This window comes from Eumetopias jubatus, unplaced genomic scaffold (genome assembly GCF_037043125.1).
Source record: "Eumetopias jubatus isolate StellerSeaLion01/CBP00866 unplaced genomic scaffold, mEumJub1_p1.0 scaffold_16, whole genome shotgun sequence".
Taxonomy (NCBI): Eukaryota; Metazoa; Chordata; class Mammalia; order Carnivora; family Otariidae; genus Eumetopias; species Eumetopias jubatus.
In genome coordinates, this window is record NW_028274822.1 from 17,539,237 (window position 1) to 17,561,804 (window position 22,568).

At 42.7% G+C, this 22,568-nt stretch overlaps 1 protein-coding gene and 1 pseudogene across 2 annotated transcripts in view; both read right to left on the reverse strand.

Moving 5' to 3' along the window:
- Positions 1-22,568, reverse strand: part of NEDD4L (NEDD4 like E3 ubiquitin protein ligase) — a 331,454-nt gene that overhangs the window by 180,563 nt on the left and 128,323 nt on the right. The window lies entirely within an intron of this gene.
- Positions 16,045-16,167, reverse strand: LOC114203303 (U2 spliceosomal RNA; annotated as a pseudogene).

Consider the following 22,568-nt stretch of genomic DNA (forward strand, 5'->3'; position numbering starts at 1 on the left):
TTTTTAGTTTAATATGCATTGCCAGTCTGCTTTCCAAAGAAAGAATGGTAATTCACATCCTCATGCTAGCAAGTGTTACTCTCCTCTATTTTTACCAGTCTGATAGGTTTAAAGTAATGGCTCGTTGTTTTAATCTGCATTTCCTTAACAAATGTGAAATCTTTTTCATAGGTTTGCCGGCTGTCTGCATTTGCTTGGTATGAATTGCATATCCTTTCTCCATTTTCCCTTGAGTTGTGTTTTTCTTGCCAATTTAGAAGTTATTAATATTATAGACAGTAACCCCTTTACTGTCATACATATGATAAATATCCCTCCCTCCCCAATGTGTCAAGCTTGCGGGCATCAAACCTTGCTTAAGAAGTTCTCCTTACCCCCAAGAATATACAAGTGGTTTCTTACGCTTTCTTATAAATTTGAACTTCTTGTAAGTTTTTGAAGATTCTGGGATTTCTTTTTTTTTTTTAAGATTTTATTTATTTGACAGAGAGATAACGAGAGAGGGAACACAAGCAGAGGGAGTGGGAGAGGGAGAAGCAGGCTTCCTCTTGAGCAGGGCTCCATCCCAGGACTCTGGGATCATGACTCAAGCCTCAGACGCCTAGCGAATGAGCTACCCAGGTGCCCCTGGGATTTATTTGTGATTATAATGTAAGATGTAGATCCATCTACCCTCACCCTTAAAGAGATGGCTATGACAGTATCCCCCAGTGAATAATGCATTCTTTTCTCAACAGTACTGAACTACTCATCTTGTTATATATTACATTCTCCTACTTAATGAAACCTGGCCTTGGATTCTCTATTCTGTTCCACTGAACTACTTACGTTATCCTGTGTCAATAACCACATTGATTTGATCACAAAGACTTTCTCAGCACACTGTGATCACTTGTAAGCCAGGTTTGCCCTCACTGGTTTTTTCTACATTTGTCTGAGCTCAAGTATTATGCATTTATTCTGTTACATAAACTTCTGAATTGTTTTATTCAGTTCAAAAAGAAAAAACCCACTGCACTAGAAATTCTAAGCAGCATTGCAATAAATGCATGAATTTTATGTGTCACATGTTTTTATTTCAGAATCTTACTAAAAAGGATACAAGTTCCATACTTGTTCAATGTTTTCCTAGGTCATCTGCTACTATTGAGAAGAGGAATACTTGGATCTCCATTTCTGGGTGCTCATTTTCCAAACAGAAATGATCACTTCTAGATTTTTTTTTTATCCAGCTACCTTGACAATTTTTCCTATTGATTTTATATATATACATACACATACATTTTTTAAACTAGAGGTTCTTAAATTTTCTAGACAATACAAGTATTTCATTGTCTTATTACATTCATTAGAACCTCTAAGACAATGATAAATAATTGTAAAAGCAGATATCCATTTGAAAATTCTTAATTACAACTGAAATAGTTTTGGAGTTTTGCCGTTTTAGGAAACATTTGTTACTGGGGTGTTTTGGTTAATACTGTAATATCTAGGCTTTTTGTTTTTTAAGTAATTTGTTTTTATTCCTATTTTGCTTTTTTAGATTGTGTCATATTAGGAATGGCTTAACTTGATCAAATATGGCTTTCAGCCTCTCTTGAGTTGGTCTTAAACTTTTCTCCTTTACTGTGTTGAGGTACAATAGTGGATGATGGTGATAAAAGTTCCTAATAATCACCCTAGTTGATTATTGGAATAAACTTTTCTTTTTTTATTTAAATTCCATTAATTAACATATAGTGTATTATTAGTTTCAGAGGTAGAGTTCAATGATTCATCAGTCTTATATAATATCCAGTGCTCATTACATCCCATGCCCTCCTTAATGTCCATCACCCAGTACCCCATCCTTCCACCTTCTTCCCCTCCAGCAACCCTGTTTGTTTCCTGTGATTAAGAAGAGTCTCTTATGGTTTATCTCCCTCTCTGATTTTGTCTTGTTTTATTTTTCCCTCCCTTCCCTATGCTCCTCTGTTTAGTTTCTTAAATTCCACATATGAATGAAATCATATGATAATTGTCTTTCTCTGAGTTTCACTTAGCATAATACCCTCTAGTTCCATCTATGTCATTGCAAATGGTAAGATTTCATTTTTTGATGGCTGAGTTTTATTCCATTGTACATATATACCACATCTTTTTTATCCATTCATCTGTTGATGGACATCTGGGCTCTTTCCATAGTTTGGCTATTGTGGACATTGCTGGTATAAACATTGAGGTGCAGGTGCCCCTTCGGATCACTACATATGATCCTCTCGATAGATACAGAAAAAGCATTTAACAAAGTATAGCATCCTTTTTTGATTAAAACTCTTCACAGGTAGGTAAAGAGGGAACATACGTCAATATCATAAAAGCTATATATGAAAAGTCCACAGCGAGTATCATTCTCAACATGGAAAAACAGAGAGCTTTTCCCCTAAGGTCAGAACACAAGAGGTATGTCCACTCTCACTACTGTTTCAACATAGTACTACAAGTCCTAGGATCAACAATCAGACAACAAAAAGAAACAAAAGGCATCCGAATGGGCAAAGAAGAAGTCAAACTCTCACTCTTCGCAGATGACATGATACTCTGTGGAAAACCCAAAAGACTCCACCCCAAAATTGCTAGAACTCTTACAGGAATTCAGCAAAGCAGCAGGATATAAAATCAATGCACAGAAGTCAGCTGCAGTTCTATACAATGAGGCAGAAGAAAGGGAAATTAAGGAATTGATCCCATTTTCAATCGCACCAAAAACCGTAAGATACCTAGGAATAAACCTAACCAAAGAGGGAAAGGATCTGTACTCTGAAAACTATAGAACACGCAAAGAAATTGAGAGGAAGACACAAAGAAATGGAAAAACCTTCCATGCTCATGGATAGAAGAACAAATATTGTTAAAATGTCTATGCTACCTAGAGCAATCTATACATTCAATGCAATCCCTATCAAAATACCATCAACTTGTTTCACAGCGCTGGAACAAACAATCCTAAAATTTGCATGGAACCAGAAAAGACCCTGAATAGCCAAAGGAATGTTGGGGGGGGGGGACCCAAAGCTGGTGGCATCACAATTCCAGACTTCAAGCTCTATTACAAAGCTGTAATCATCAAGACAGTATGGTACTGGCACAAAAAGACACACATAGATCAATGGAACAGAACAAGAGAACCCAGAAATGGACCCTCAACTCTATGGTCAACTAATCTTCGACAAAGCAGTAAAGAACATCCAGTGGAAAAAAGTCTCTTTACCAAATGGTGTTGGGAAAATTGGCCAGCCACATGCAGAAGAATGAAACTGGACCATTTACTTATACCATACACAAAAATAGACTCAAAATAGATGAAAGACCTAAATGTGAGACAGGAATCCATCAGAATCCTAGAGGAGAACACGGGCAGCAACCTCTGTGGCCTCAGCCACAGCAACTTCTTGCTAGATACTTTCCAAAGACAAGGGAAACAAAGGCAAAAATGAACTACTGGGACTTCATCAAGATAAAAACCTTTTGCATAGCAAAGGAAATTTCAGTCAACAAAACCAAAAGACAATCGACAGAATGGGAAATTGTATTTACAAATGGCCAGTTATCCAAACTCTATAAAGAACTTATCAAACTCAATACCCAAAGAACAAATAATCCAGTCAAGAAATGGGAAGACATGAACAGACATTTCTCCAAAGAAGACATCCAAATGGCCAAAAGACACATGAAAAAATGCTCAACATCACTTGGCATCAGGGGAATACAAATCAAAACCACAATGAGATACCACCTCACACTGCTCAAAATGGCTAAAATTAACAAGTCAGGAAGCGACAGATGTTGATGAAGATGTGGAGAAAGGGGAACCATCTTATACTGTTGGTGGGAATGCAAGCTGGTACATCCACTCAGGAAAACGGTATGGAAGTCCCTCAAAAAGTCGAAAATAGAGGGGCGCCTGGGTGGCTCAGTCATTAAGCGTCTGCCTTCGGCTTGGGTCATGAGCCCAGGGTCCTGGGATCAAGCCTCACATTGGGGTCCCTGCTCTGCAGGAAGCCTGCTTCTCCCTCTCCCACTCCCCCTGCTTGTGTTCCCTCTCTCGCTGTCTTTCTCTGTCAAATAAATAAATAAAATCTTTAAAAAAAAGAGAGAGAAAAGAAAAGCTGATAATAAGAGCTATCCTGCGATCCAGCAATTGCATTACTGGGTATTTACCCCAAAGGAATAAACTATTTTACTTAAACTGATTATTTACTGCAATCAACTATTGATTATAGTGCATTAGCTTTTTTTAAAAAGATTTTTTTTTAATTTATTCATTTGACAGAGAGAGAACATGAGCTGGGGAGAGGGGGAGCGGGAGAGGGGGAGCGGGAGAGGGAGAAGCAGGCTCCCTGCTGAGCCAGGAGCCCGATGTGAGGCTCGATCCCAGGACCCCAGAATTATGACCTGAGCTGAAGGCAGATGCTTAACCATCTGAGCCACCCAGGTGCCCCAGTGCATTAGTTTTTGATGTTAATGAATTAATTGGAATTTTTCCATTTACTTTCATAAATATTGGTCTGTACTTTTCTTCTTTAAAAATATATCAGGTATTAAAATTATGCTGGTTTTATAAAATGAATCGCAAACCTTTTCATATTTGCTACATCCCAAAATAGTATAAATAACATTTTGTTTTTTTTAAACATTAGATAAAACTCAGTTGGCAACCCATGGAGGCCTGGTGGCTTTTTCAATCCCATTTCTTATCTCTTCTATACTAATTTTTTTTTTTTTTTAAGTTTTCCATTCTTCTTGGATCAATTTTGGTAGTTTGTATCCCTGTGTTTTTCAAATGTGTTGCCAGGGGGCGACCTGTAGTGTTTTCCTACAAAGCCTATTAATCCCTCTGGTATCTCTCCTTATTCCTATTACCTATGTTTGTTCTCCCTTTTCCTCGGGGTGATGAGAGTTTATTTTATTGGCCCCTTCAAATAATTAGCTACTGAATTTATTTATCCTTTAAGGTTTCTTTTCTGCTTTATTAATTTAACTTTTACCATTGGCATCTCTTCATTCCTCCTTCCCGCCTTTCTAAGTTGTTCTTTTTCTAATTTCTTATGAGGTATACCCAATCCCTTCATTTTCCATCTGCTTTTATACTGAGGGTAGCTTTCCTGTTCTAGAGGATATCCCCTTTCTAGGTGATCTACAATATTTAGACTTTTCTTTTTTATAAAGAACAGGAAAGAAAAACACCTCAAATGAAATTTTAAGAGCCACAATATAATTAAGCAATGGAACTAATCCTCTAGTTGGCATGCTAAGAGCAGGGGCTTAATAAATGAGCAGGCACAGGAGGAAGACTTGTCCCCATTTCCTTAGTACAGGCCAAGTCTCAACAAAAGTCTATCTTACTGCGCTGTCAGGTTTTCATTCTGCATGTCACACTTGGAAAGTGACTGGATTCATATCTAGGTTAAAAAAAATCACCACCAGAGTAAATGCTGCAGTCAGTATACATTCAGCCTCATATTAAAACTTCTATCTGTAATCAGAACAGTGCTCCAAATCTAGGGCACCACAGATCCTGCACCAACAAAAATGGGCTCTTAGGTCATGATGGTGAACTTACCAATGCAAGAATGTGGCCTGATGTCTTTGAGGTGCATCTTCAGGACAGGTGGGTGTGAACCTTCCCAGGTGATCAGAAGAACTCATCATCCAGAACCCACTCCATTTCCACGTTCAACAATGCACCATAGAAGAAGCAACCTCGTCTGTGTGATTGCTTCAGACAGCAACTCTTAAAAATCAATGCCGAAGGGACTGAAAGAGGGTCTGTGCATCCCAGGGTGAGTGGCTCTGACCTAATTAGAAAAGTGTCTGAGGCCAGAAGCAAAGCTGCTACTATTTTCTTAATCCTCACTACAGGGAACTTTAGAAGACTTAGAAGATCCCAACCTGGCCTGAGGAAATTGAAGATGACACTCAGATAAAATCGCATTCATTTATGCTCTACTAATTCAGAATTATTTTTATGATCTGGAAAGGTTTGGACTCAGGTTTCCGTTTTTAGACCCTATGACAACAGGCAGAGAAGGAGGCTCAACCTACTTATGGGAACAAATTTTAGAAGCTCTGACTCATGTGTAAACAACCCATGTGCTAATAACTTATCTGTTGGTTAAAGCACATACTTCTACTTGGGTTGCTACCCTAAGTCCTTTTTGAAACCACAAGAAATTAACATTTTCTACATTTGTTTTTACTTTGTTCCTGAATGTTTCCCCTAGTGAATCCCAGTAAGTAAGAGGTCATTATCAAAGGCCCATTATAGCAGGGACCGTTTGGTGGTAGGGCCTCTAAACCAGTGAGGAAATACATCCCTTCTCTTTGGGCTCCCTGCACTGCTTTCAGGGAAGGACCACAGTCCCACCCTACACAAATATCCTATTAAGGACCTATTTCACCTACAGATCCTGATCAACACCCAGATGTCAGACACCAGTGCATATGTCAGAACAGAAAGTCATGCGTGTGACTGTACCCTGAGAACATTATTGGGAGGTGGGCATGGCTGGCCGCTAAGTCACGGAGATGTTAGAAAGGTGGATTAAGATTCAGAGGCCCGAAGCTCTCAGGACTCTTAAATCTCCTGGCCGTCTGGGTACTAGACTGACAACCCAAGTACCTTCCTAAGTTCCTATTTCCCCGGAAAAAAACAGTCCTGGAGACAAAGCCCCCTACACCTAGTGTACATGTACATCACCCTAACCGCCTTACCTCATTCTTCAGCAGGGAGCTACTCTACTCCAGATGTAAGAGTCATAGTTCACAGTCAAGGCCCAGTACTGGCTATAAACAAATCGTTTCCAATTCCCCAGAAATAGCTTTACCATGGGGTACTTAGTTGGCTGGTTTTTTGTTTTGTTTTCCCCTGCATGGCATTCTGCTTTTCATCTGTCAAAATTAAATGGGATTGTTTCCAAGGTTCAGGGGCAAGCAGCTACTATGGTTAAGAAATAATCTGGTTGTGGGGAGGGCAGGGCAGGGAGCGCCTGGGTGGCTCAGTCAAGGTTAGCATCTGCCTTTGTTTCAGATCATCATCTCAGGGTCCTGGGATGGAGTCCAGGGAGGCTGTCCCCCACCAACTTGACTGGTTCCCTGCTCAGCGGGGAGTCTACTCCTCCCTCTGCCCCTCCCACTGCTCATGCTCTCTCTCTCTCTCTCAATTAAATCTTAGAAAAGAATCTGGTTGGGCCAGAGATTCTCGTATTATCATTTGAAGTACTTAAATTTCACTTTTTGGTGGAAATAATTCTTTTTTTTTTAAAGATTTTATTTATTTATTTGACACAGAGAGAGCACAAGCAGGGGAGAGAGGCAGAGGGGGAGGGAAAAGCAGGCTCTCCACTGAGCAGGGAGCCCAATGCAGGGATCGATTCCAAGACTCCAGGATCATGACCCAAGCCGATGGCAGACGCTTAACCAACTGAGCCACCCAGGTGCCCCTCTGGTGGAAATACTTCTAAACCCTTCTTATTCTTAGCAGATGGCTACATGCTAACTCTCAAAGAGGAGGGAGGCGTGTTTTACCTCGCAAAGGCCGGGGGGAGGCAGGCCAGGTGAAGAGGCTTCTTCTTGTGTAAGGAGGGGTGGGAGGCCGGTATCTGCACGTCACCCCTGCTACCCATCACAACGCCGTGTGCCCAGCTAGGCATGCGGCCACGTCCTACTGCACGTACCTCGTGGGGTCACAGCCACGTGGACCACCTGGCCTCCGTGCGCACACAATACCCCCGTCTCGCCAGTCACTCGGCTGTCGTTCCAGTGGCGGAGTCTGTCCCCTTGCCTCCCACCTGCGCTCTCTCTCCACTTTGTAGTTTCCCCCACAAATTTTAGCCAGGACGCCAGATCTCACGCCAGAGTTCCCGCGTCAGGCAAAGACGGATTCGCCACGCCGCCCCCAAGGTCTGAGGACAGGAGGTGGCGTCCCCGTGCCAACAGAGTTCAGAAGCCTGGTGGCGTTGGAGTAGAAAAGTTTGTGGGATCATTATGCTGACTTCGCCAAGCTCAGCTAAGGGGCGCCTAGGCTCCGTGCACAGGGAGCACTTCCACTCCTCCGCAAACCACCTTATTGCAGTTACAAAAGGAATGAAGGAAGCCTTTGTAGGGAGGCTGCTATCTGAGCGGGGCCTCCCCAGTAAGCAGGGAGCACCTGTGCATGTGCTCGCTCGCTCGCTCTCTGCCTCACACACACACCCCACCCCACAGGTATAGCATGAAGAATGGTGCGGGGTGGGTGGGGGGGGGAATCAAACATACAGGGGCCTGGGCAGTTCAGCTTGGCAGCAGCAAAGCAGATGGAAAAGGAAGTGAAGGGGCCTCGGGCTGAACCAGAACTATCCTCTACCTGAATACCACGAAAACGGTAAGGGGCCCCTTTTTCACAGTATTTTTTCCTTCTGGTGGCTTCCACCATGTCTCCATAAGTCTTCAACTAATGACATGAAAAACCTTGAAATTTCACGATTCTACTTTCTACATGTTTTCTATTCTTATTCTATACCAATTAACTTAATCATCTTGTTTCCCTCTCCCGATTGACAAATCCAGTCCCTATCAGCTGCTGCTCCCTCTCTCCCTCCCTCCCTCTCTCTCTCTCTCTCTCACACACACACACACACACACACACACCCCTCCCTCCCTTTAGTGGAAACAACCCAAGCTATGTATGATTATAAAACAAACTTTCAAATATTTTTACCAAAAACATTTCTCCTAAATATAACTTCCATAATTTTGAGAAAGGCCAAATATTTTTCCCAGGTGACTATATTTATCTTTCTTTCATCTGTTAGTCCTTTGGCCATTTGTGAACACAACAGATTATGAGGAGTATTAGCTCAGTGCTCTAAGCTCACATTCCCATTGACCCATGTTGTAAGTACCAGCTAGAAGCTGGTGACCATAAAACTACCTTAGTTCACTAGCAGTTCATTAAGAGGACTAATGATCTAAATAAAATAGCAGGAAACAAAAATAGGTCACAATAAATGAGGATACCTATAATTAACTCTACATTACTTACTAGGGAGACCATCTTAGAATACCTTGTGATTATCCATCAGGTGATGTTCATTCAATTAGTTTAACTCTCAACCAAAACCTTTTTGTGTTGAGGTACTCACAGCCTATTGGATATTTGCACCTGATACACATTCTATTTGATACAAGGTTGAGTTCCTGACTTTCCATGTTATCTTTTTTTAATTTCTTCGTTGTATTCTGTCAGATTCCAGAGTTGGACAGCTTCATTTCATCTCACAAACCATTCAATCCTTTCCCCCCCCAGTGTTTTAGCACCTTCTTCCTCTTATACTTTTACACGCAACTCTCAGAAAGATGTACGATACTTATGAAACCTTTTGTGTCATGGATGTGTCATGCTACACGTTATGGAAATTCTAAATTTTTAAAAAGACAAAAGCTCAGAAACGGATGCAATACCCATATATCATGACCCGTCAGCAATCAACATAATGTCAAGTATCTGTAAAGGCCCGTGAGTAATTTTCATCTATCTAGATGCCTACCCATTCTCTGGGCTGGAATGACCCCATGGAACCCTGCCCAGCGGAAATGCTAAGGTTTCTATCAGACGGTGAGCATCCTGAAGTAAAGGGACTCAATCCTCTGTATTCCTTATAACCACCTGTCACACAGACACCAAAAGCAAAATAAATGCTTATGTGAAGAACTAAATCATCCTTAACTATTTTGTAAATGTAGGAGGGCCTAAAGTGCAGAGGGGTACCATGACAAATCTGGTAATAAGGTCAATTCAGCCTTCAAATTAAAAAAAAAAAGGCTGAATTTTTATTAAGAGTCCTTCTACATCCAAATGGCCAACAGGCACACGAAAAAGTGCTCAACATCGCTCGGCATCAGGGAAATCCAAATCAAAACCTCAATGAGATACCACCTCACACCCGTCAGAATGGCTAAAATTAACAAGTCAGGGAACGACAGATGTTGGCAGGGATGTGGAGAAAGGGGAACCCTCCTACACTGTTGGTGGGAATGCAAGCTGGTGCAGCCACTCTGGAAAACAGTATGGAGGTTCCTCAAACAGTTGAAATTAGAGCTACCATTCGATCCAGCAATTGCACTACTGGGTATTTATCACAAAGATACAAATGTAGGGACCCGAAGGGGTACGTGCACCCCAATGTTTATAGCAGCAATGTCCACAATAGCCGAACTGTGGAAAGAGCCAAGATGTCCATCGACAGATGAATGGATAAAGAAGAAGTGGTATATATACACAATGGAATATTATGCAGCCATCAAAAGGAATGAGATCTTGCCATTTGCAACGACGTGGATGGAACTGGAGGGTCTTATGCTTAGTGAAATAAGTCAATCAGAGAAAGACATGTATCATATGACCTCACTGATATGAGGAATTCTTAATCTCAGGAAACAAACTGAGGGTTACTGGAGTGGTTGGGGGTGGGAGGGATGGGGTGGCTGGGTGATAAGACATTGGGGAGGGTATGTGCTACGGTGAGCGCTGTGAATTGTGCAAGACTGTTGAATCACAGATCTGTACTTCTGAAACAAATAACGCAACATATTTTTTAAGAAAAAAGAAAAAAGAAGAAGATAACAGGAGAGGAAGAATGAAGGGGAGTAAGTCAGAGGGGGAGACGAACCATGAGAGACGATGGACTCTGAAAAACAAACTGAGGGTTCTAGAGGGGAGGAGGGTGGGGGGATGGGTTAGCCTGGTGATGGGTATTAAAGAGGGCACATTCTGCATGGAGCACTGGGTGTTATGAACAAACAATGAATCATGGAACACTACATCAAAAGCTAATGATGTAATATATGGTGATTAACATAACAATAAAAATTTTTAAAAAAAAATAGTCCTTTTGGTTATTTTCTGTGGCTAGAAACAATGGCTTTTTCATGGCAGCTGATCTGAACTGGATTCACTTAAACCAGGCTTAGATTTCCTAGTACAAATTTTAAAGTGCTGGAAAAAATTCTTTAATCAATTACGCCCTTATAAATGGCAGTACATAGTTATTTTTCAAATGCAACAAGTTTTAGGGTCTGATTCATGACGTGTCTTCTCAGACAGTCTGGCAAGACTTAATTTATCTGAGAGCTCAACTACCAAATGGAGAATTTCATGTAATTATATAAAAAGTAAAAAGAATTTGAAAAATGTTTTTTTACCATAGTTATTTTAACATATACTAATTTAGGTACTAGCTAACATAGTTTAGAAAAAAAGATCATCTGTTTCTTAGTATAAAAAGCTGCCTTTAAAAGAAAACTTTATTCTTGTACATTTACCAACACTCCATATTGTACCAAAGTCTTTCCTCCAGTGTACTAAACCTCAGCACAGAATCTAGATAATCACTTCCACTTTCCAAAAATTGACCTTCCAAAACTGAAACTGGAAACGCTGAATCCAACAGTAAAGAATTTTTTATTATGCTAATGATTTCAAAATGTAGTCACTTTAGCTGCCAACTCAGTTTGGGGATAATTTAAGGAGTAATTTCCAATTAAGTTTTTATTTAAGTATGCACTGAGGCCTAATACTATCAGTTACACACATACATACACACACACACACACACACACACACACACACACACACAAAGCTGCATCAAAGAAACCAATAATAATGGAAATAATGATGATGATGATGATGAAGGAGCTCGTACATGACGGTACACACCACTAGCAAGCTTTTTAAGGCCCTTAACCTTGATAAGAAAATGCACAATAAACTAAAAAAAATTTAGCATGAACAGAGTCATGAAATAAAAGCAAAGGTACTTACCCAACATGTGACACATGACATAAGAGAGAAATCCAGAAGGATGAAGGCTGTATATAATGGGGAAGTAGAGGGCAGCACCAACCAGGAAAGACCTTGCCCCAGAAGAGATTAATTCTCAACCCTGTACAGAGAGAGGTCGGTGTGGAGCAGGAGGAGAGGCGCCTCAGGATGGGGGGAGTAGAATCTATTTGTTGAGAAGAAGCCTGCACTGTCCCTGTTGACGAAACACAGCTGTATCCCCTCCTGAAGGAGGCCACCAGACTGGCACACCCAAACTGGACTGGGCATGAGTTACCTGGGGGTCTGGGGAAAAGCTGACTGACTCGGTACATCTGAGCACAGGGTCCAAGATTCTACATGTCTAACAAGTGCCCAGGTGAGGCTGCTGGTCCACGGACCATACTTTGAGCAGCACTGCCCAAGAGGAGAGCCTGGCCAATGGTGGGCAAAGGGAAAGAGTCTTGAAAGGCCATCAACTGCTGGGCAGGGCACAGGAGAGCGGGGCTCAGGCTCTGCCCTCACTTCCTGGGTCTCCAGTCCTTCATCTGTTAACACCAGAAGGACGAGCCTATCTCTAAGTTGTCTTTCTAGCTTTAAAAACTTGGGGCAAGAAGGGAGGCTTACAACCTGAAGAGCTACACCTTCTAGATCAGGTGTTAAAGAGAAGACCAGAGCTTGAGGGAATGAGAGGTCATCAAGCAGTTGGGACTTCTACGAGACAAGACTGGAAGAATTAACTTGCCTCTTTAATCTTATCCCTTTATCCCTACTGGAATGCCTAGACAAAAATACAAAATGATGTGTGCACAAGGCTATTTATTGAGAAACAATGGACAAAGCTGGGAATAACCCTAATGTCCATCAGTAGGGGATTAACTGAATAAACTCTAATACATTCATACAAGGGTGTATGGCACAGCTGTAAAAATATGTGAGGACATTCTCTATACACTGATAGTAAGAAAATTGTGGAAAAAAACAAACGAACAAAACTAACAATATATCAAGTTGGTGCTGTAATCATAGAGAGAAACATTATCTCACTTTACTTTAAAATGTGTTTTTTTGTACATCCCTAATGGGACAGACCCTAAGGTAAAAAGAATTGTAAAGCAATATTAAACTGTATCCAAAAGCAATAAATGGCAAAAATGTCAGTAACTGTTCAAGTTGGGTGATAGGATCTCATTATGCGTTTGCCATCATGCAATTTTCTCTATTTTTGTATACACTTGAAAATTTTTTTAAAAATCAACTCTCCAAGTAACCTTTAATATTAACCCACATGCACACCAAGCGAGAATGCAAGAAAGGGGGCAGATGGGCAACAAAACTCACCTCAGTCCCAGGTGAACATCAAGGTTCCTAATATAAAATGTACCGCACAAGTCAGCAAGGGCAGGAATGGGGGAGGTTGGCTGACACCTACTACAACATAACAACATATTCCACATCTGTACACATTTTACTGTATTCAAATACACTTTCTATGATCTCATTCTGTTTTCACAACGCGATTTCTGATGACTAGCCCACTGAGAGCTAAGGTAATGGACTCAAACTGGTTCAAACCCAAGCTCTCCTATCTCCAAGCTTTCACACACTGCTCCCCAGTACCCACACCAACAGAGGAATGCGGTGGGGGCCAGGAGCCTAAGGGCCTTGCCAGAAATTTTAAGTCCAACTTTAAAAAAATTCATGCTGGGGCGCCTGGGTGGCTCAGTCGGTTAAGTATCTGCCTTTGACTCAGGTCATGGTCCCAGGGCCCTGGGATCCAGCCTCTCTCCTGTACCCTCCCCAACTGAGCAGGGAGCCTGCTTCTCCCTCTCCCTCTGCAGCTCCCCCTGCTTGTGCGCTCTCTCTCTGTCAAATAAATAAAGTTTTCTAAAAATTAAAAAAAAAGAATAAGTAACTCATTCTGATTTAAAGAATAAATAACTCATGATTTTCATTTCTGCCTGAATACATACACGTTTAACACTTTCAGTGATTTATCAAATAGACCCACATGTATACTTTGTATCTTTATGAACCCAGGAAACACAATTCCTTATTCCAGTTTCAGAGGCATTGAATTACACCAGGCTGCATTGGGACAGTGACATCTGTCACCCAGATGCCTTTAGAGGCCCAGCAAAAAAAGGGACACGTCCCATTGTCCAACTAGCACATTGCTGGTAGCATTCCCAGCTGATAGTATTTCAATTGGCACCTACAAATACACTTTCTGTTGATGTAACTTTTTAACCTGAAAATTCTGTCTAGTCTTTTAAATATACTACCTAGAAATGAGTCAGTGCAATGGCAGGCAATTAACATCACATAACATGGTTTGAAATTGCTCAAACCAATTTGGGCGCATTTTGGAAAGAGGCACTTCATGGCTATCCTGAGCAGAAAGCTGAGAGGTGAACAAGGAATTCAACTTCGCAGCAGCCTATTCAAGGGGGGGGGAAAAATCACTAACATTTACTACTATGTCCTTTAATAAAATTATAGTTTTTTGTTTAAATTAAGACCTTTTTTAAAGAACAGTTTAGTAGACTTATAGAATTATTCCAAAGATAATACACAGAGTTCCCATATACCACATCATCTGGTTTCCCCCATTATCAAATTTTACATTAGTATGGTACATTTGTTACAATTAATAAATCAAGGTTGATACATTATTATTAACTGAAATCCATGCTTTATTCAGATTGCCTGTTTTTCCCTAATGTCCTTTTTCCTGTTCCAGGATGCAATTTTGATTTTCTTACAATTTAAAATTCACCACAGGAAGGCTATTTAAGCAAATATGACAAATACAAGGATAAAGGACTAAAATGATACTTCTCAAAACCAGAAAAATGCAAATATTGGATGAAACACCATCAAGAGTCAGCTCTTCAATAGACCAGCCTTGATCTATATGGCTCCCATAACCATCATCTTAGAGAACCTGTCAAATGGGTCATGAATTTCCATGTGTGCAAAGCGAGTTATGGTATGAAGAACACCAGTGTGGAGTCAGGTTCAGATAGTAAGGCTGGGTCAGTCATGCTAAGCTTAGGTGTCACTGAAATCAGGGCAACAAAGAGCTCCTGGAGTCAGAAACATACTTCTGTGGGTACTGCCGGGCCCCAAAGGCACGCTAGCCACTGCCCCATCCCCAAAGTGAGTTCGAGCAAATGAAGGAGTTGAGAAAGGAAAGCATAAAAAGGGAACCTGAAAGATTTCTAAGAGCAGGGCATGGATGACAGCTAGTGTGGAGGAGGTGAGCACAGGATTAAATGGAAGCTAATTCATTAAGTGATTAGGCAAAAATTGCCCTAAGAACTGAAACAGGGAGGGAGAAACCATGTCAGCATGGTTAGAAAAAGGAAGCCCACCTTTCTGGGCTCGAGTCCATCTCAAAGGAGAACGTGTTAGACTAAACTGATTCTTGAAATCCCCTTCTGCGTCGAAAATGCCACCGGGCCTTCTCATTTTGGTCACCAACAGCCCAGTGAGGTTAGCGGCAGGGACACCTGATCCTGCCATCGGCCACAGAGGGCCTCTGAGGCATGACCACAACCAGGTCTCCCCACCAGCTGCCACGGAGCGATCCCACAAGCAGAGAGCTTCTCCTGCCTGACGGGGAACAGAAATCCTCCTGGCAGGCTGATGGTACGAGCAAACAATCCAGTCACTACTAAATAAATTACGTTAAAGAAAGACCCTCTGCAAGTAATCTGAACTTACAAGAAAGACGTTTTATTGTCTTGAAGCTATGGAGCTATGTATCACATGATCCATTAATTTGTTAATTCAACCAGGCCCAATTGAGCACTTTTGGCAAAACAACAACAAACAACTGGCTTTAATTCCTTCGTGGAGAGGCTACCCAGAGAGTTCAGATTTTCTGTAGCCTTTTAAACTTTGTTCACCCCTTATTGACAGCAAGTGCCCTGGCACTACTGACACTTTGGTTAGACACTTCTTTGTGCTGGAGGGCTGTCCCGTGCACTATAAAGACCAAGCAGCACCCCCGGCCTGTCCCCACAAAAGGACAGTCAAAAATGTCTCCAGACATTGCCAAATGTCCCCTGGGAGGGAAGCAGCAAGATTGTCCCTGGCTGAGAACCTCTGCCTTAAAGTAATTCATGATATATATAAATACAATATGATTTCAATCGTAACGTAAGATTTCAATGTGGATTAAACGATGTTTTAAAAACCTTAACTGGTCCATATGTACCCGTATTAATCTCAGAAAACATAATCACCGTGAATGACTAAAGAAGCAAAATTTGGTTAAGAACAGATACTACACTTGATCTTAGCCAAAAGGCTAAAGAAGCAAAATTTGGTTTTTCCCTCCACTCGAGTTAGTACTTTTTTTACAACAGTAACTAAACATAATGTATAGACTTGATAATGCCCCAGAATCAAGGAATTGGGGTTAGAAATTATTCTCAATCCTTTCCGTCCCAGGATTCCAAAGTAAACATCAGATTCTACACACAGAAGCCGAACCAACCAAGCACAAGGCAGAACGTGGTCTGGGAAAGAAGCCAAACCCAACGAGTCATGACCACTGGGTGCCACCCACCCTACCTACATTCCACCTCAGAGGACCATGGGCGCACTGCCCAAGGGCCATTTTGCCACCAGCGATTAACACAGACCCCATTCCCTAAAAGAAGATTAAGGCCAAGCAAAGAAGAAAGCTAATTTAAGTATGTGCCTCATAAACGCCTCAGGCTAATGTCCGGAGCTTTCCAACAAGTCACTCAGCTTAAATTTGGGGGTGGAGAGGAGAGGAATATTTTTTTTTTAAGGTTTTATTTATTTGAGAGAACGAGCGAGAGAAAGACACAGCGAGAGCAGGAACACAAGCAGAGGGAGGGGCAGAAGGAGAAGCAGGCTTCCCGCCGAGCAGGGAGCCCGATGCAGGGCTCGATCCCAGGACCCTGGGATCGTGGCCGGAGCCGAAGGCAGATGCTTAACTGACTGAGTCACCCAGGCGCCACGAGAAGAATATTTCTATCATCAACAGTGAAACAGGACGAGGAAGTTCTTCAGGGAAACCTGAGAGATTGCAGGTTTGGTGCCTAACTGGCTGCAAAAGCGGTTTCTTAAAAATCATTAAAAAAAGACATTCCTCATTTTCGTGGTTATGGAAGCTATTTCTTCTTCTAGGTGTTCAGTGTGAATGTGTGCAACTCACCACCACCACATATTTAAGCCAAAAGAAAACAGCTAACTCTATCCAACCTGTAGCCCCAAGGCCATCCCAAGGCCTCTTCCTTTCCTCTCAGAAGAAGGGGAGGAGTGCAGATGGTTGCCAGGGTGGCTTAGAGACCCAGGCAGTCTGCACCTGGGCTGGGAAATGGGGCTCACCCCACCTCACCACCCCCTGAACTAAAGTGTGAGCAGCCCTCCCTAAAGCAGGCTCAGCACAAAGGCTCTCTAGATGGGTCTCTGGATTTCTGGAGCCCTCCACTTCACAGAGCGCTCTGCAGCTGCTCCCTTCCCCTGAATATCTTTGGTTCCACCTCATCTGGCTCACACCAAACTCGCCCCCCCACACCCCGGCCACCCCCAGGGAAAGAGAACACATAAAGAGAGAACTGGCTGTGCCCAGTTTCTACAGGTGGGCAGATGGCTGGCAGAGAATAAGTCCCAGGGGAGGACCAGGGAGTTCAGCCTGTGTGGTACTAACCAAGCTAAACGTTAATCATGGCACAGGATCATTTACATTAAAGATCATTAACCAGGCGCTCGGGCCTCTTGGCAAAGAATGAGAGTTCACAAGCTGAAAAAATGCATTTAGATAAAGTCCCAGCCTCTTGTTGCCAAACACAGCAACTGGGTCACTTCAGGAGAAGGGCACCTCAATGGCACAGAAGGAGCAGAACCCAAGAGGGGCATCTGGCGAGGGGTTGGGGGGCGCACTTCTTTCTTTCCTTCCAGAATGTTCTCCACCCAGAGCTGCAGTTAATTCTCTGAGATTTATTTTCTGTTCTTCCTCATCCCTTATGAGGTATAACTGTCACCTCGCATGCAAGATGTTTACAGGTAAGGAATTATAAACAGGTAAGGTGTGCAGACTTTGTGTCTCCAATTTTCCATTTCTTGGTGGAAACCTCTCCTTTTTAAGGTGGTGGTTTCGACTCCAGAGTTTTCAGCCACACAGAACAAGGATTACATGTCCCTCTTCATTAGGCGGCTCTGCCTTTTCTCCCACATCCAGGGCCCCAATGTCACTTCTCACGCAAAACCAGAAGTCGCCATCAAGCAAACAGGGTCAGAAGTTCAATTTCACACATTACAGACAGCCATGGTTTTGAAGACTTCTGACAAGTGTTCTTTCTGACATGCTTCAAGCGGCTACACAGGCTCAGGCTTCCCCCCTCACACACCCTCCTCCACAGCTCAGAGATCATCACCAGTTCCACCGCCATCCTTTGTCGGAGGCAGCCTGAGAGTTTCTTGTTAGGGACTCACCCAAAAAGAGCAAGCACTGCCCTGCTTTTCCATCCCAGTATTACATAATTCAATTTCCCTCCAATTACATATTTGCCGGAAAGCATTACTTGTGACCGAAGTAGAAAGAAGCGGGGGGGGGGGGGGGGGGGGGGTAGAACCACACTAATTCTTGCTAGGGAGATTAATCTGAAACGGACAGACAACGGACTCCTGGAGATTAATCTCTATACGTATTTTTAATGACATTTAGCACGAGTACTCTTTTAACTTAGAGTCCAGAAAATCTAACTGCCAGTTTTATTTTCTCTATAAGGGAATACAAATTTGTATGTCTGGAGACTGGAAAATGTGGGGGAAAGATGATCAGGCACCTGGTTTACAATTCTGAAAAGTTCCTAACTGAATATCCATCCACAGAAGAGCAAAATCATTTAATCTGTGTGAACACAAGTGAAAACTAAAGTTAGGAGTCATGTGACTCATCCTCAAGCATTTCCTGTAAAGGTTATAAAACAAATAAGGGAGGTGTTTGTATCCCAGGAGGTAAATCTAAAACAATAGAGAGGTACGCCTGTCCCATCATGACCTAGCCGACTGCATTTGCTATGTTTAAATTGAACTTAACAATGAAGTCTAAAAAGAAAACATTTTAAATAAAAGACCTATCCTCATGTCACCTGGAGTTTTGTACCAAATTTCCAAACTCTGCATGACAGATCCTTCACTGTGTCTATTTCTGACATTTCAGGAACACAGTGATGACAAATGCAGTAATTTATTCATAAAAGGGGGGGGGGCGGAAGAGCAATATCTAGAATAGTTTTTCAGAGCACAGGAAAAAAAATAGGTCTCAAACCAGACGACATAGGTTAAACACGTAATTAAAATGTTTCACTGTATATACTTTTATTCTTGCAGCATGCAAAACATGTTTAACGGACACAAAAGAGATCAAGTAATTCCCCCAATTCTGATCCAATTTTGATTAAAGCTAACAAATCCACTGTAAGAGAATGTTCTCCGGATTTAACCAAGGAAAACAGAACCCTTTGTGGCGCTTACCAGATCCTGGGCAGGAAGACCTCCTTTTAAAGGGGAGAGAGACAGAGCGAGGCTGGTCTAGATGCAGATGGTTGTCTGTTTCCCCTAACAACAGCAGCAGTGAGAAGAAATCCTGGTCTCCGCCGGTTCCTCCTGTTGACAGGTGATCAGCAGCCTGGGGCGGGAGGCTCCGCACTCCCTGGGAGGTGTTTCCAGGGGAGGGTTCTGCAGCAGCTCCCGCCCAGGTAAGGCCCCACGGAGAGCCACCCACCCCAGACACCCTTGAGCCGTACTGGCTGGTGCTGTGCCGAAGCCTGTCTGGGCTGGAAGCTACTGCGGATGCCTACGCCTCGAACAAATCAGGAGCAAATTCAAATGTGGGGAAGAGAGGAAGCCGCTCATCTGAGGCAGCAGAACCAATGGCTATAGGAGGAACTTTGTGGATTCAAGAGACACAAAACACAAGACACGGTCCCGCAACACTGCCCCCGCAAAAGAACAACGGGAAAGTTAACAGCTGACTTACAGGAAGAAGTGCGCACACCCGGCCTAGCTGAGGGGACCTGGGACTTTAGAAACCCCAAGGCACACGGAATGTCCCTTTTTGAAAATTAATGGCATTTCCCCCTAAACGTTCATGCCAACGTTGAAAGGAAGGACATTCAAGGAAATGAAGAAATCCTTCTGGATACTCATGTTTAAATAATTGCTCAGTTGCCCTCCTCTATATGGAATGAGCACGTGAGGAATGAGATCCTGGGGGCAGAAACCAGCAATTCAAGGTCAATGGGCCTGAGCCCCACCTCCCAAAAGCTGGTGGCTCTAACAGTACTGTCCTAAATCAACCACAGCCACCCCCTTTGACCTCCCCTCAATTTAAAAACCAATCCAACACGTATCCAATAGCAAAAGATTAAGTTTCTCCTACTCTCTATTTTAACCAATGTCTCCAACAGGTTAGGGAGGCCGATGTAAACATCATTTTAGCATCTGAAGGTCAAAGCTAAATCATGTGGCCCCTCGGCCCAAAGCGTGAAAGGTATACCAACCTGCAGCCCGAGTCAGAGGAGGTTTCTGACCCAAATTCCTGGGGCCAAGAACATGCACATGCTTACTTCTAGGAGTCATTAATGTTGAGGGAAAAGATAGGCACTTAACTCAGCCAGAAGTCTTTTTCTTTTAAAAGGCAATGATTTCTTAAAATGGAATTCAGGGGCTGCTTAGGATACTACTCTTTGACAGGAACAACAGTGGCATGAGTAACCCCCATCAGTGCTATGCTTCGAGAGACCTTCGATGGGAGGGGGACTCCCAGAGTCCGGCTGGGGCCAAGAAGCTGCCGTCACCATCTAGTGGTGGCTCTTGCACATTGCAGTCATGAGCCCCACACCACCTTCAACCCATCCTTCTAAAGGAGGCTGGTTGGCATTCCTGCTTCACTGATTTTCTGAAAACAGGTTTGGCCGTTGTTCTTTCTTCCCCAGCACATCTTCTTCCCCACCCTCCTCCTTTCCCACAGACTTCTGATCAGGCTACTAATTACAAGTGGAAGGTTCAAAGTTCTGCTCTTCCCTTTCACTTCTGTCTGTCTCGGATCCAACACCTGGTGATTTGGTTACAAAGAATAAAGTCCCCAAGACAGAGAAAAGAGAAGCAAAGAGCCAGTATGTTCCCAAAACGTAACAGCCAAGGGCCAACTGGAAAATATGAGGCAGGCATCTTCACCAAGGAAGGAAGCCAGTTGAAGACCCAGGACATGACGAAAAAGAGGCAGTCTTTGAGCCAGGCCCTGGCCAGTGAGCAGGACTCGGGTGGGTTCAGGGGAGTTGTTCTGTGCAGCTGGAGGACAGAATGGGCTGGAAAAATCAGGTCACAAAGAGTGGCCAATCAGGTAACATTTGAAAAAATGCTCCCAACCACTTCACTCCTCCAAAGACTTCATCAATCCCTGGTGAATATATTTAGGTCCAGGAGGCTCCCAAAAGCAGGTGACTGACCACCTCAGGAAAAATATGCCAGAAGAAGTGAGGTCTACAGAGAAGAAACTGGAAAATTCACATTTAAGAGGTGTCGCTGGGATATGCTCTAAAACAGTACTGGGGATTTCTGAGCAAGTACCCGGGGAAGACGGTGCATGCAGGTTTGATAGACAGCCGTGGAAGGCCTGGGTGACCAGATGTGCAGCAGCTGCTTAAGAGTATAAACGAAGATGCCTCCTTTGCTTACTAGTACAGGTAGGAATTTCCAGGATTTCATACTATGTAAAATGTCCTTCCTGTTGTACCCACATCACCTCAGTAGGCTATGTGCAACAATTATAAAATGAACTACCTGACCGAAATTTAGCTTTCTTTTCTACAGGCGTACCTCTGAGACATTTCAGGTTCCATTCCAGACCACCAAAGTAAAGCAAGTATCAAAATAAAGGGAATCAAATGGATTTTTTGGTTTCTCAGTGCATATAAAAGTTCTGTTTACACTATACTGTAGTATATGTATGCACAGTAACATTAAAAAAAAAAAACAAACAATGCACATACCTTAAGTTAAAAATAGTTTATTGAAGGGCGCCTGGGTGGCTCAGTCAGTTAAGCGTCTGCCTTTGGCTCACGTCATGATCCTGGGGTCCTGGGATCGAGCCCTGAGACGGGCTCCCTGCTCACTGGGGAGTCTGCTTCTCCCTCTGCCTCTGCCCCCCACTCGTGCTCTCTCTCGTGCGTGCGCTCTGTCAAATAAATTCTTTTTTAAAAATTTAAAAAAACATTTCATTGCTAAAAAGTGCTAACCATCATCTGAGCTTTCAGTGAGTCATAACCATGGATCACAGATCACAATAATGAACAAGTCTGAAGTATTGGGAGAATGACCAAAATGTGACAGACACATAACAGTGACCAAATGCTGTTGGAAAAACAGCACCAACAGCCTTGCTTGATGCAGGGTTGCTACAAACCTTCACCTTGTGGTAAGAAGCAGTATCTGTAAAGCCCAATAAAGCAAGGTATGCCTGTACTAGGTTAATTCAAGAGGTGTATTTCAGGACGTTGTCTTCCAATCAAATGTACACTCTCTTAAGAGCTCGCCAGTACTACAATTAGCTCTTTCCTAAATTCCATTTATACAAACTGGCAAAAAGATAAAATGAGATAAAATAGCTTTGATCAAGAAATACAGTCCACATATACCCCACCACCACCACCCACGACACTGGCCTTGCTCTCTTGTCAGCCAC